The sequence below is a fragment of the Suricata suricatta genome, chromosome 10 (genome assembly GCF_006229205.1).
Source record: "Suricata suricatta isolate VVHF042 chromosome 10, meerkat_22Aug2017_6uvM2_HiC, whole genome shotgun sequence".
Lineage (NCBI taxonomy): Eukaryota > Metazoa > Chordata > Mammalia > Carnivora > Herpestidae > Suricata > Suricata suricatta.
The window spans coordinates 53,165,948-53,180,046 of NC_043709.1; the positions used below are offsets into that span (position 1 = coordinate 53,165,948).

The following is a 14,099-nucleotide window of genomic DNA, read 5'->3' on the forward strand; positions in this document are numbered from 1 at the left end:
GCAATGAGAGGGAATGACATATGGCCATTTGTAGGAAAGTGGATGGACCTCAAGGGTGTCATGCTAAGTGAAATATGTCAGGCGGAGAAGGACAGATACCATATGTTTACACTCATAGGTCTAACAAGAGAACAGGAGAAACCTAATGGAGGAGCAGGGGGAGGGGAAGAGGCAAAGAGAGTTGGAGAGAGAGAGGAACGCAAAACCTGAGAGACTACTGAATACTGAAAACAAACTGAGGGTTGAAGGGGAAGGGGGAGGGGGAAAAAGAGGTGGTGGTAATGGAGGAGGGCACTTGTGGGGAAGAGCACTGGGTGTTGTATGGAAACCAATTTGACAATAAACTATTTTAAAAAATTTTAAAAAATAATAAAAGACATCTCCACACCTAAGCAGATGTAGATTTTATCCTATTTATCTTCTAGTGGTTTTATATTTACATTTAAGGCTATGATCCATTTTGAGTCAATTTTTGTAAAAGTTGTAAGGTCTTTGTTTATTCTTGCATGAGAATAAATAGTTGTTTTGGCACCATTTTTAAAGAGACTACTTTTTAAAAATCTTTTTTAATGTTTATTTATTCTTGAGAGACAGAGAGAGACAGAGCAGAAGTAGGGGAGGGGCAGAGAGAGAGGGAGTCATTAGAAACTGAAGCAGGCTCCCGGCTCTGAGCTGTCAGCACAGAACCCTACATGGGGCAGAAACACATGAACTGCGAGATCATGAGCAGAGCCAAAGACAGACGCTTAACCGACTGAGTCACCCCACTGTATTGCTCCTTTGTCAAAGATAGGTTGATTATATTTAGGGTCCAATTCTGGGCTTTCTATTCTCTTCCATTGATCTATTCATCTATTCTTTGCTAATACCATACTGTTTTCACTCTTGTAGCTTTATAGTAAGTCTTAAAGTAGAATAGTGTCATTCCTTTGCAATGGTTCTTCTCTTTCAATATTATATTGACTATTTGGGATTTTTGCCTTTCTTTATAAACTTTACATTCAGTTTTGGTTTACTATGCATTGAATCTATGGATCAAGTTGGAAAAAAACTTACATCTTGGCAATATTGAACTTCCTATCTGTGGATATGGGATGTCTATTTACCTAGTTCTTCTATTTCTTTCACCAAAGTCTTGGGATTTTCCCCATGTAGATTTTGTACATATTTTGTTAAATTCATACCTAAATATTTCATTTTTGGGAGTGCTAATATAAACAGTTTGTTTAATTTCAAATTCTACTTGTTGATTATTAGCATATAGGAATTAAAATGACTTACATATTAACCTTGTATCCTGCAATTCTTCTATAATTGCTCATTCTACCTGTGAAACTCTTTGTCTAAAATAAATTTCAGGAGGACATTTACCAATTTGTGAAACACATGAGAAGAGAGTTGCTTTGGTCAAGAGGCTTAGAGAGGTGCCACTTTTTATTTATTTATTTATTTATTTATTTATTTATTTATTTATTTATTTAATGGGGCAGGGAGGGAAAATGGGGAGTGGCAGAGAGAGAGAGAGAAAGAGAGTGAATCCTAAGTAGGCTCTGCACTGTCAGTACAGAGCCAGATGTGGGGATTGAACTCATGAACTGTGAGATCATGATGTGAGCCAAAACCAAGGTCGAATGCTTAACCAACTGAGTACTACCCAGATGGTAGTTTCTAATACTTTGATATATTTTATATTCAAACACATATTATAATTTTAAGATGAATTACAAACTCATCAATTTCTCATCATAATTATAACTAATTTCTAATTCATAGAAGACTGATTATAAACTTGTCCATTTATAAGCCTTCATATATATATATTTATATTACTATTTGATTTGCTTTCTTAAAATTACCAGTTTAATTCAGAAACCCAAGGTAGCTATAAATGTTTTTAGCCAAATATTTGTAGTTTCTCCCTGAAATGTTCCATGTTTATAGATAGCCTAAGCACAGGTAAGGGAGTGGAACAGCTCTGAATTCAAGTTTATTTTATGTTCCATATATTAGCTATGGGAGGTAAATTCATGTATTGAACATTTACTATGTGGTAGGTATTGTGTTAAACATTCTCTATACACTATATTTCATCTTGAACATACATTCTTAAAGCAAATATTATTTATCTGCATGTATATTTAATGAGGATAAAACCTAAGAGATATTGAATGGTTTGTCAACACAATACAATCAACAGTAGGACAATTTAGAATTTAGTTTATATTTGAGGCACTCTAGAGATTACTCATTATTTACCACATGCAGCAATTACTTAACTTTATGACATTTTCTGTAGTAACAGGATTTGTTATAGGACTATTTTGTAGTCCTTTAAATTAGCATATATTAATGACCTGTATAGATAATATGGGTTCAACACATAATGCCTCCTCAGGGCTTCATCCTCTCTCTCCTGTTGTGTCTGCCCTTTCTAATACCCTCTTTTAAAGCTTTTTATGTCTGGTACATAAATTAATAAAATTTACAATTACTTGATATATGTAACTGAACCAAAACAAAGATGTGGTAAAATCTAAGCACATAGATGATTAGGGATGTTTAATCATCAGTATCCAAAATCCATAAAATATACAAAATCTAATCTATATTATTTCCCGTTAAATATAATAATACCAGATACACATATTTCCATTAAAAAGAATACTTTTTCATTTTCATTTTACTTTGCCGAATGACAAAGAAACTGTGATAATGACCCATTTCCCACTGCCAAGTAACTTTTGGAATTATAGAGTAAGAACTTTACAAAACATGTATTTTTGGACACATGAACTAAGCAACAAAAAAGTCTATAAACATTTAAGAATATAAAAGAATATCCCATGTTGTGAAACATGATTACCAGTATCTTTTTCCTTACTTCCCTTTCCTTACTTCCCATTTCATGAGTTAAAATCACTACTAAAATCATTTAGTGGAATTTTTAATGAAACTGCTTTAGCGTTCATTTTGGAAGGGCTTTTTCTCCTACAACGAGTGCTAAGTATCCTTTTATTCCTTTCTACAGCAGAAAGCTTTGCACAGCAGCAAGATGCAAGACAAATACAAGTGATCATTTTGGTTCGTCTGAATTTATTTTGCTCGAACAATTTCTGAAATTGCTTTTGTGGATTTATATTTCATTTTAATTGAGTCAAAATGAGCAGTGTCAGGTGAGATATTGATTGCTTTTTAATATGCTGACAGGGACATATATCTGATTAAATAGTTGCTGGATTTACTTTTTAAATGGACCTGTGTCTTTAATAAAGCATTTAAAATATATTGACTAAATATTAAATATCTATCAAGAACTTTTAAAATGTGGATTTATAACGTCTCATTTTAATTAAAATGTTTCTAATTTTACTTGAGAGAACAAGAAATTTCATTGGTTTTTCTCCATATTTTTGTCTGTTTCATTTCTCTGTAACTGCAATAAGATACATCTGTTCTCATTCAGTTAATCTCCCCCTAGGAAAACATATATGACTTATGTAAGCAACTAAATAAGAATAAATAACTGAAATTTGCATTTCTGGTACTTTATTAGAAGCAACTTCTGTATTTTAACATATAACTCAGTTACTCAAAACTGATTCCTAGTCATGTTTTCAAGGAGAAGTCATATTATATAAAGCTATAATTCCTCTTATTAGTTAAACCCTAGGGTGGATACTATAATAGGATTCAGCCTTCTTGAATTTCACTCGACAAAGATGATTATTATTACTCAGTAAAGTAACTGCCTGACCAACTGCTGCTGAGGGCTGCCTTTCCAGAAAGACTCTAAAAGTAACTATTCTTGTTGTGCCTTGCACATCATGGAGAACATAAAAATCAACAATACAGAAATTAATTTCAGCAAAGATCCCATATTTTAGGTTTCCTGTCAGATCTGAAGTTAGTTGAAATATATTTTACAGTGTTAATTATGAGGAATGTCAAGGCCAGTCCCTCGGAAGATGTGAGTAGCAGTGTCCAGGAGCAGCACCGGGTGCTGTTGAAGAGTGAGGTAAGGGGTAGCTGCCTTCACTCAATGACATGTTGGTTCATTTCTATCTCTGCATCTATTATTTTGTTTTACTAGACAGTTTTGTAATGAGTAAGAAGGTTCTCATCTGGGTGGTCCAGTAAGTTAAGTGTCTGACTCTTGACTTTGGCGTAGGTCATGATCTCACGGTTCGTGAGATGGAGCCCCGCCCCCGTCAGGCTCCACAGACAGCTCCGGGCCTGCTTGGGGATTGTGTCTTTCTGCCCCTCTCCTGCTCACGAACATACTTTCGCTCTCTTGTCTCAACATAAATAGACATTAAGAAAAAAAGAGAAGGTTCTCAGCTGTTCTTCAGTTGTAAATTTTCATAGACTGATCTCCACGGTCATAGACTGTCTTCACTGTGGTTTTGATAGGAAAATTAAAATATTACCACCAAGGGGATTAGGTTTTAACAACATTATTTTGGTCAAAGAAATCTTTTTTTCTTTCCCCCTCAGAATGGGATACATATCATGACATATTGCAGAATTCCTCCACTTAACTATTATATCTATCCTTCACCTCTCTTCTCTGTAAACATTGAAGCTTCCAGCACATACACTTTACTCAGAAAGCAGTGAAGGGAAAAGTGCCTGGATAGAGATGGTCATGTATCCACCATAAAAAACAGTGACCCCATTCTGAGAACGAATTATCTCATATTATATTCACTGCCATGTCACACACCTCATAAGGAATACAGTTCTGCTGAAACTCCCATGGAGCTACTATTATGAATTAAATGGTATAGTTCCTTTTCTTGTTTCTCCTTATGTGCCATGCTTATCTTCCATAACTTACCAGCTATCTAACATACTTTCCTTGTTCAGGGCCTTGCTCCTTTCTGCAAATGGCTATGTCTTTATGGACAGTTATTTTGTTAATTAAAGTTTATTTATTTGAGAGAGACAGAGACAGCACAAGCTGGGGAGAGGCAGAGAGAGATGGAGAGAGAGAGAATCCCAAGCTGTGCCAACAGCATAGAGCCTGAAATGGGGTTTGAACCCTGAAACCTTGAGACCATGACCTGAGTCAAAACCACCTGTCAGACACTCAGCCAACTGAGCCCCCTAGGTGCCCCTGGTCTCTTATTTTAAAATATGGATCATGGACTCTTGATGCCAGCAGATACTATGTCTTAGCCTGGATGCATGCCTCCACAACGCCATTGTGGTGCCAAACTTTCTTTGAAGTAGGTAAAAGTGCCAGACTTGACATGGCTTAGAAAAGGTACTGAGACAGATGATGAATTAATGCAGGGAGGATTGTTTCCTTCTGCACACATTGCAGCAGGTTGGAGAATTTCTCTCTTTTAGGCACATGTTGGCCTCAGAAATATTCTAAGTATGTCAGTCATAGTACTGACTTTATTAACAAATCACATATTGTAGTGCATATGTCATTAAGTAGCTAAAACAAGATTTGTCCTTCTATAGATAGAGCATATGGAAAATTCATTGTGACAAATATCCTTTACTAATTATGTTCACATTGTTGTTTCAGCTAAATGTGTTTTTCGAAGATTGCCTTATTTTAAAAATTCTGGTCTGATATGACTTACCTAGGTAAAGGTATTCCCAAAAAGTGGTACCTTGTGGGTTGTTGCAAATTTGAGGAATTACAGGTATCGTGATAAATGTGCCAAATAGATCTGCAACCATTCTTTACTCAGCTCATTTGCAAAGTAAGAAAACTCTGGACTATTTTAGGTTGAATAGTATTTTACAAAAAATAAATTAACAGATACTATATTTAACAAAGTATTGATCTGCTTAACCACCTACGTATACAGGTACATACTAAGTGTCTGCAGTTCAGGTATTTGGAGAACTTTCTCAGCCAATAGTAGCTCTCCATATGCACACTTACCTCCACAGGCAGCAGCAGCATGGGTACTCCAAGGAGAAAAACATAATCTTCCTTTTCATGGGTCTTTCTCCACTAAATGTCCTCACATTAGACCTGGGACATACATGTTGCTGCAAAACATTTCCCAGTGACACATTGTCTTTTTATGCCAGTGACATATAGGGCTGTTTTATTTTTTCTGTGGGGCTGGTTTTAAATATGAGCTTATTTCCAACCTTATCAGGTCATTTATTTACAGGAATTGGACATAAATATAGTTCAAAAGCTGATGAAATTCTTTGGTGTACATGTGAGACTCTAAGTGTTCTCACCCTAAAATGACGGTTGCTCCCTACTATTTTGTTTCATCACTGTCAGAGACAGGAACCTGTTGTACAAGATGGCGTGCATCATACTCCCAGAGGTAGCATTTTGTCCAGACTGACCCAATGTTCCCAAGCCAGGCTTGATTTGGACATATCGCTCACTCAGCAGTACCTAGCCTGGAGAGGCTGGTGTCCAGATGAAAGGAGGAAAGACACCAGCAGATCAGAACAGCCTTTAGCTCTAGGCTTTAAGCAAGAATGGCTAATGGAGACCTGAAGTTCCATTTATATTCACTAACTTAATCAGTTCAGAAGGGGAAAATGTCCACAGTATAACACAACAACAACAAAACAAAACAAACAACTTAGCATCAAGATAGAGATCTCAATCAGAAGACTGTGCCTTCTGTGGATGATATTCCCTGTGTTAGCATTCTTAGAAATGTAAGTTGGTTGATATGCTTTTAAGTCAAGCACAGATCTATCAGAAAAGACGAAACACAAAAAAGAAGTAAATATAATTTGCTTTAAATTTTTTTAAGGTTTATTCCTTTTTGAGCGACAGAGAGACAGTGTAAGATGGGGAGGGGCAGAGAGAGGGAGACACAGAATTCAAAGGAGGCTCCAGGCTCTGAGCTGTCAGCATGCAGCTTGATGTGGGGCTCAAACCTACGAACGATGAGATCATGATAGTAAGTCAGAAGTTTAACTAACTGAGCCACACAGGCACACTATAATTTGCTTTTAAAGAGTCTTTGGTTCTCAGGCTTCTAACATAAAAAATAAAAGAATTTCCCGTAAGCTAATAAACTTATTTCCTTAAACACATAAAGACCTTTAAATGATTTTATCTCAAATGTTTCAGAGACACTGTTTATATCATTATGCTTTTGCAATCTGAATGCTTCTGAAATTCTGAAATCTGACCAAAGAACAGATAAAAATTGTTAAAATAATTCCTTGCCCAATTAGATCTTGGCACCTATATTCCCTAAATTTCTGTGATCTCTATATTTTCTGATACCTATTCTTAAGAATGTCCTTGGGTTTTATGATATAAGGAAACCAGAGCCATTATTGGTGTTTGGGAACCAAGAACCTTAACTATCTGATTTAATCTGTCTATACTCAACCTGTGTTCTTAGGGACAAAGCCAGCGTCACTGTACTGAGTACTGACTCTTGTTTGGCTCCTGAGTTTTCTTGTCAAACACCTACCTGTCTTCTACCTTTCTTTCTCTTTCCTTTCTTCCATTTGTTTTCTGCCTTCCCACCCCCCCCTCCTTCCTTCCTTCCTTCCTTCCTTCTTTCAACAACATCATCATCTTCTTTTTTGTTTTTTTAATACTATGTGTTGTTGTTTCCTAGGGCAGAATCAAGCAAAGACTTCTCATAAAAATTTAGAGTGATAGTCCTTTCATCAGGATCAAAGATCAGAGTCACTAAGCTGCTTCTCTTTTCCTAGAAAACACTGCAATGTGTACATTTTGTTCCACAGATTGGCTAAGTGAAAGAAAGAGAGAGCAATTTTACCAGCTGTCTAAGCTGCACATCATCACTGCTCTGACTGTAAACAAATAAAGAACCAACTTCGGAGAAATTTAAATTAAAAGCACAGATTACAGTCTTTGATAAACTAAAATGGATGCTTGCATAAAAATAAAAATGTTAATAATAAGTCCTTTTTGAACAAAGTTTGAATGCAAACTTTGAAGTTAATGCCTTTTTAAAAATTCTCTAGGCCTAGGACAGAAAATTTAAGATGAAATAAAATATTAAAAAGGTCTTACTTGATAGCAGTTGAACCACAGGAGTTTAGTAATTTGAATATACAACTTGAAACTCAAACATCTTTTTTTAAACCCACGATTTTCTTTCCTAAACATTTCAATATTTCATATAGAGTTGACCAGTATATGAATAAAAGGTTTAAAATTGCTGCTAGTTCTGAACTAGCCTGAAATGTATTTGCTTCAATACTATACTAAGGAGGCTAGAGCTGAATAAAGTACATTTATTTTAAGGCATTCTGTTTCAAAAGATATATTCAAATTTAAAATAATCCAGGAAAATATACAATGAATACAAGACTTTAAATACATGCATTTTGTGCAAAAGGTTAAAAGCACTGAACAAGCACCTGCAGAGACAGTATACCTACAGGGAGATATTTTGCCAACATGCTTGAGATGAAGGTCAACTATATTATATTTTTCTTAAAGACATCAACAAAAACCAAATTTAAGACAAATTCTCCTTTACCTTAAAAATTAAGTTTCACACAAATGCATGGCAATACCATTCAAGCAGATAGTACTTATTGCCTGTATCTTATAAATAATCCAGTATTTGATGTGTCATAAAAAAAAGTTTTAAAATAAAAAATAAAGTGTCTTTACCCTCAAGGAGCTTAGAATATAGTAGCTAAAATATAAAATAGAACATAACACTGTGATAAAAAATCACATTAGAGATTATGTTAGGAAGTGGTAAGAAGTACTGGTTAGAAAAATAAATTGTGAAATTAGACTAAGGAAAACACGGAACAACAAGTTAATTTTTTTTTTACTAGGGACAAGGAAACTTTATGAGACATTTATGACTTAGTGGAGAGGAAAATGACCATATTTAAGGTATGTGTTTTGGAAAAAAGATTCAGAAGCTATGCAGGTTATATAGAAAAGAGCAGAAATTGGAAGCAGGAAGGAAATATGTAAAAACATGGCCCAAATTCAGTAAAATGTAATGAGAGCCTGAATTAAGTTGGCATCAGTGTGACTAGAAAAACATATGTGTGAGGCAGTAGACGTGGGTTGGCTTGGTCATGGACACTGGAAGAGGGTGGCGGCTGATGCAGTAGGTGAGGAAGCTGTTAAATAAAATACAAACACATAAAGAAAACTGTTTTGGCGTAACTTTATGGTTGACTTTTAGAAAAACTAGATGTGTGGGCAAAGGGGAAAAATATGAAATGTGAATCCACAGCACAGACAGGAAGGAATGGCACATCTACATTGCAGTTTTTGCACAAAGAAAATATGTGTATCATCATTTGATCTATGTTCAGCTCTCTCCTTTAGTGTCAGGATGAACAACAACACACAAATATGTACCTACATGACACCAGGGAAGTAGAGAAAACCACTTAGAGCGCTAAAATCATTTAAGGCAAGCTTTTCCAAAAGGTTTCCATAGTCTTCCATTATGAGAGTAATTAGATGGTTTAAGAAAACGTCTAAGCAAGTGATTCTTCAAATGTGGCTCCAAGACTATCTGGATCAGAATTACCTGAAGTAATTGTTAAAAATGCAGATTGCTGGGATACAGTCAAATTCAAAGAAACAGAATTTGTAATGTGTGGATTTTTTATAATCACTTTTTTGCTGTTATAGTCACATCAATTTGAGAACTACTGGGAGATACCACAGAGCACGAATTCTGGATTTTGGAGCAAGATTGTAATCAAAGTTCTTTATTTGACTGGCTTTCTGATCTTGTGGATGTTACTTAACTTGTGCAAGCTATTTTTTATATACAAAGCCAAAATACAAAATGACTTCCAACTTCACAGGACTGTGTGTAGATTAAATGAAATAATAATTTAAAAGTTCAGAAAAATGAATTCATGATGGTATTTTCATCATTATGCTTGATGTATAACAAGTCTTTTGTATTATGTATGACTTACACAAAGTGCAAGCTCTTATGATAAGGGTTATATGACAATGACAATGGTGATGATAATAATGATGGTGTTGGTAATGACATGAAATTAGCCAAAAGAATGAAGGAAATTCATATTCAACTACTATTTTCAACATCTACTCATCAAATAATGAGCTTATTCATTTTATATGTGTTATTTAATTTTCACAGCATTGTAAGAAGAACAATGTAATATTTATCTTATAAATTGAGTAACTGAAGTTCAAAGGATTTGGTGGATTTTTTCAGACTCACGCCATCAGTATGTGGCAGCACAGTTTCTAATGCTGATCATGAAATGAACATAATGTTCTTTCCACCATTACTCACTGGGAACTAGTATTTACCTAAACTAATCCGCCCAATTCTTCTGGTTATCTCACTCAGTCCAGAATCATGTGCTTTCTTTTTACCTCCATGTTATTCTATATTTGAGTATCCTTATTTCACTCAAACCCTATGAGATGCTTATCAAACAAAAAAACTGCATTTTACCCTTTACTTCCTAAAGGGATTAATTCTAAATATCATCTATCAATCGATCTATATATCTAGTCAGTCAGCCAGCCAGCCAGCCATCATCTATCACCCTGTGTGTGTGTGTGTGTGTGTGTGTGTCTTCAAGCTCCAGCAGAGTATTTTGTGCAGTATAGCTCCTGAAAAAATATGTATTGTTTAAGGATGAACTAGGATTTATTGCCTTCAACTATAGGAAGTGCCAGTTGATTGAGATAGTTTTTATTTATGTTTAAAATTTTTAAATATTTATTTATTTATTGAGAGACAGAGAGAGGCAGAACATGAGCAGGGGAGGGGTGGAGAGAGAAGGACACACAGAATCAGAAGCAGGCTCCAGGCTCTGAATTGTCAAAAGAGAGCCCGATGCGGGGCTCAAACCCACGAACTGTGAGATCATGACCTGAGCCGAAGTCAAATGCTCAACCTACTGAGCCACCCAGGCGCCCCCGGGATAGTTTTTAATAACACCCTAGCTTCATAGACAACATTCTTTGGGAACAAGTAGCATCTGTGTATGTCTTTCAAACTACCCTTTATCAATAGCTGCTACCTAATTCTCCTTTCAGAAAATCATAATATATTATAAAAGATATCCAGTTTATTTTTTAAAGCTATATAAACATAAAGAAAGAGTTTTTCCATACTATTTTTAAACAGAAACTGAACTTTATAATGACTTTAACTATTCAGATAATATAATAAGTATTTTCCTAATCCTGCTAATTTAATTTTACCGAGGCAAAAAGGGACACTGGGTGGCTCAGTCGTTTGAGGGCCCGACTCTGGCTCAGATCATGATTTCACGGCTCATTGGTTTGAGCCCCTGCATTGAGCTCTGTTCTGACAGCTCAAAGTTTGGAACCTGCTTTGGATTGTGTCTCCCTCTCTCTGCCCCTTCCTGCTGGTGCTCTGTCTACCTCTGTCTGTCTTTAAAAAATAATTAAATATTAAAATAATTTCTTTTAATGTTCATTTTTTTTAATGTTCATTTATTTTTGAGAGACAGAGAGGCAGAGTATGAGCAGGAGAGGGGCAGAGAGAGAGGGAGACACAGATTCTGAAAGCAGGCTCCAGGCTCCAAGCTATCAGCACAGAGCCCGATGTGGGGCTCGAATTCAGGAACTGTGAGATCATGACCTGAGCTGAAGTCAGATGCTTAACTGACTGAGTCATCCAGGCACCCCAAAAATATTTTTTTAAAACCTTACCAAGGCAAATTTTTTATGGCATAATTTTATTATATTGCAGTAGGTGATTTTTTGGTAGTGCTTCCTTTAATTATTTCCAGCTTTACAAAACCTGAACTATTCTTTACTGAGACATTTACTAGACTTTAAAATTGATTTTTATCTCCTTGACCATTGGAACATATTTCCAGTATAGAGAAAGGCCATTAATAAATAACATGCTTTGCAGAAATAACCACTGAGTCATTTTTAGAAAAAAATTGTTCTCAACTGAGGTACAGCTACATTAAAGATGAATTATTCCCTGTATAGATTTTATGGTACGTAACAAAAAAGGATATAGATAATAAAAAGCAATACTTCTGTTATACTATAATGTGCCAGACAATTTTTAAAGTGTTTTATAATATTATCTTATTTAATCTTAGGAAGATTAATCTTAGACTGAGGGGCTCTTATTATCTTTATTTTATTGTAAAGTAAAAGAGAAACACATAAAAGGTATCTTTTTAAAATATATTTAGACAGGAGTTCCAGCCTTCCCAGTGCAAAGAAATGAGCTTACTCTCTCCCTAAGAAATAAGAATATCATTGGAAAATATGCTTAAAACAACTATTTTAGGGCTCTGTAAATTAGATTAAGTCCAGACAGATTAAAATTATTTTTAAAATGATATAAAATCACTGAGACATATTATGTAAAATGTCCATATTTCAATAAACGTTCATGAGACATGCAAAGAAACAAAGCAGTATAATTTATACTCAGTTTAAAAGTATATTAGTCAATCGAAACAATCATAAGTGGGCCCAGATGTTAAATTTATCATGCAAAAAGCCCTGAGTAGCTATTATAAATATGTTCAAGAAATTAAGCCAGATTAAATTAATTGATGAAAAATAAGATTACAGTGACATAAAAAGGGGACTTAATAGATGGAAACGGTTAAAAAACACACAAAAATTAGAGTTGAAAGGACAATAACTCAAGTGAAAAAAATTCACTAGATGCACTCAGTATCAGATTGGGATACCAGAAAAAGAATCAGTGAAATTAAAAAGATTAATAGAAATTATACATTCTTAAAGTTACAGAGAAAAGGGGGAGCAGGAAAGTAATAGAATCTCAAAGGCTAAAGAAACATCAAGAAAACAGAGCAGAATGGAGCTGGTTCCAACTCATTTTATGAGACCAATATTATTCTCCTACCAAAGTAAGATAAAGACATCACAAGAAAGAAAGAAAACAATAGCTCAATATCACTCATGAACAAAAATCCCCAAGTCTTTAACAAAATATTAGCTGATCACATCTAGTCACATAGAAAAAATAACACATCATCACTAAGTGTTATCTATTCCAAAGCTGGTTTGATAACCCAGAAACCAATTAATATAACACCTTATTGTAAAAGAATAGAAGACCTAACCCATATGAGCATTTTAATAGATACAATATAAAAACCAGAAAATCCTCTTTGAAAAATTCCAGTACCTATTTTTAATAAACAGTCTCAACACACTAGCCAAGAAGGAAATTTCTCTAACTTGATTACGGGTATCAATGAAAAATCCAGGCCAACATCACAGGAAATAGTAAAAGACTGGACGCTGTCCCTCTGCTATCAGAACGAGGCAGGTAATATGAAGTGGGTATTTCTAGTGCATCATATGGACGAGAGCACTGAGGACTCACAGAGCTTACGTAACATTTCTGGGCCTGCAAAACTTGCAACTGTAAGAGCCATGATTCAAACTCAGATTTGATTCTAAAGGTCATACGCTCAGTCACCATGAGGCATTGTTTTGCCCTGGCATCACCGTGGTTTAGTCATGCACAGTCCACACAAATTACAACAGTGGTTCTTACTACAGTATAGCATCTACAGTTATGCATTTAGTTTGCTGGAAATAACTATGGAGCTTCATCTTCCATAAAAACATGCATCACTTTAAACTTTAGAACTTCTATTTTAGTTTGTCTTCATCTCTCTTCATCTTTTCATTGACATTTCCTTTAACAGTGATTTTAGACTTTAAATCTCCTCCCAAATCCTTTCTTACTTTCAGTAGCTAACCTTTATCCTTCACCACTCCTGTCACTTTATCCAAACCAACCCTTAGGCACCTTCAAGTATTTTATCACAGAATACCTTGCACATAACCTGTTCTTAAGTATGTGCATAAAATGTTCTACTTTCTTGCCTTTTCTGGGATTTTGCTCATCAGTCATTTCCTCTCCATCATTCATTGTATCATTTCTAGCTCCCCTCCTTCAGTCATTAAACATGATCAATCTTCCTATCCTTTTAAAATCTCTCCTTTATCTCTCTGCTCCTCTCTACTCTGCTCCATTCTATACAAAGTAAAATGGATCCTCTCAGCTTTTAATGGATTCACTCAAGTTCGCCACAGGATGAAGGACAGAAAGGGGTTTGAAAGCACGATGTCTCACTCCTCCTGGACCCCCTTCAGAAGC

General features: G+C 35.2%; 1 long non-coding RNA gene across 2 annotated transcripts in view; it reads left to right on the forward strand.

Annotated features, from left to right (window-relative positions):
- LOC115304976 overlaps positions 1-14,099 on the forward strand; it is a 75,307-nt gene that overhangs the window by 54,612 nt on the left and 6,596 nt on the right. The window contains exons 2-4 of one of the 2 annotated variants that reach the window (XR_003914701.1): positions 3,029-3,173; positions 3,927-4,015; positions 9,602-9,742. This is a non-coding gene — a long non-coding RNA (uncharacterized LOC115304976). Of the gene's footprint in view, positions 1-3,028; positions 3,174-3,926; positions 4,016-9,601; positions 9,743-14,099 lie in introns of those variants that run through there. The other variant, XR_003914702.1, reaches the window with a different exon arrangement.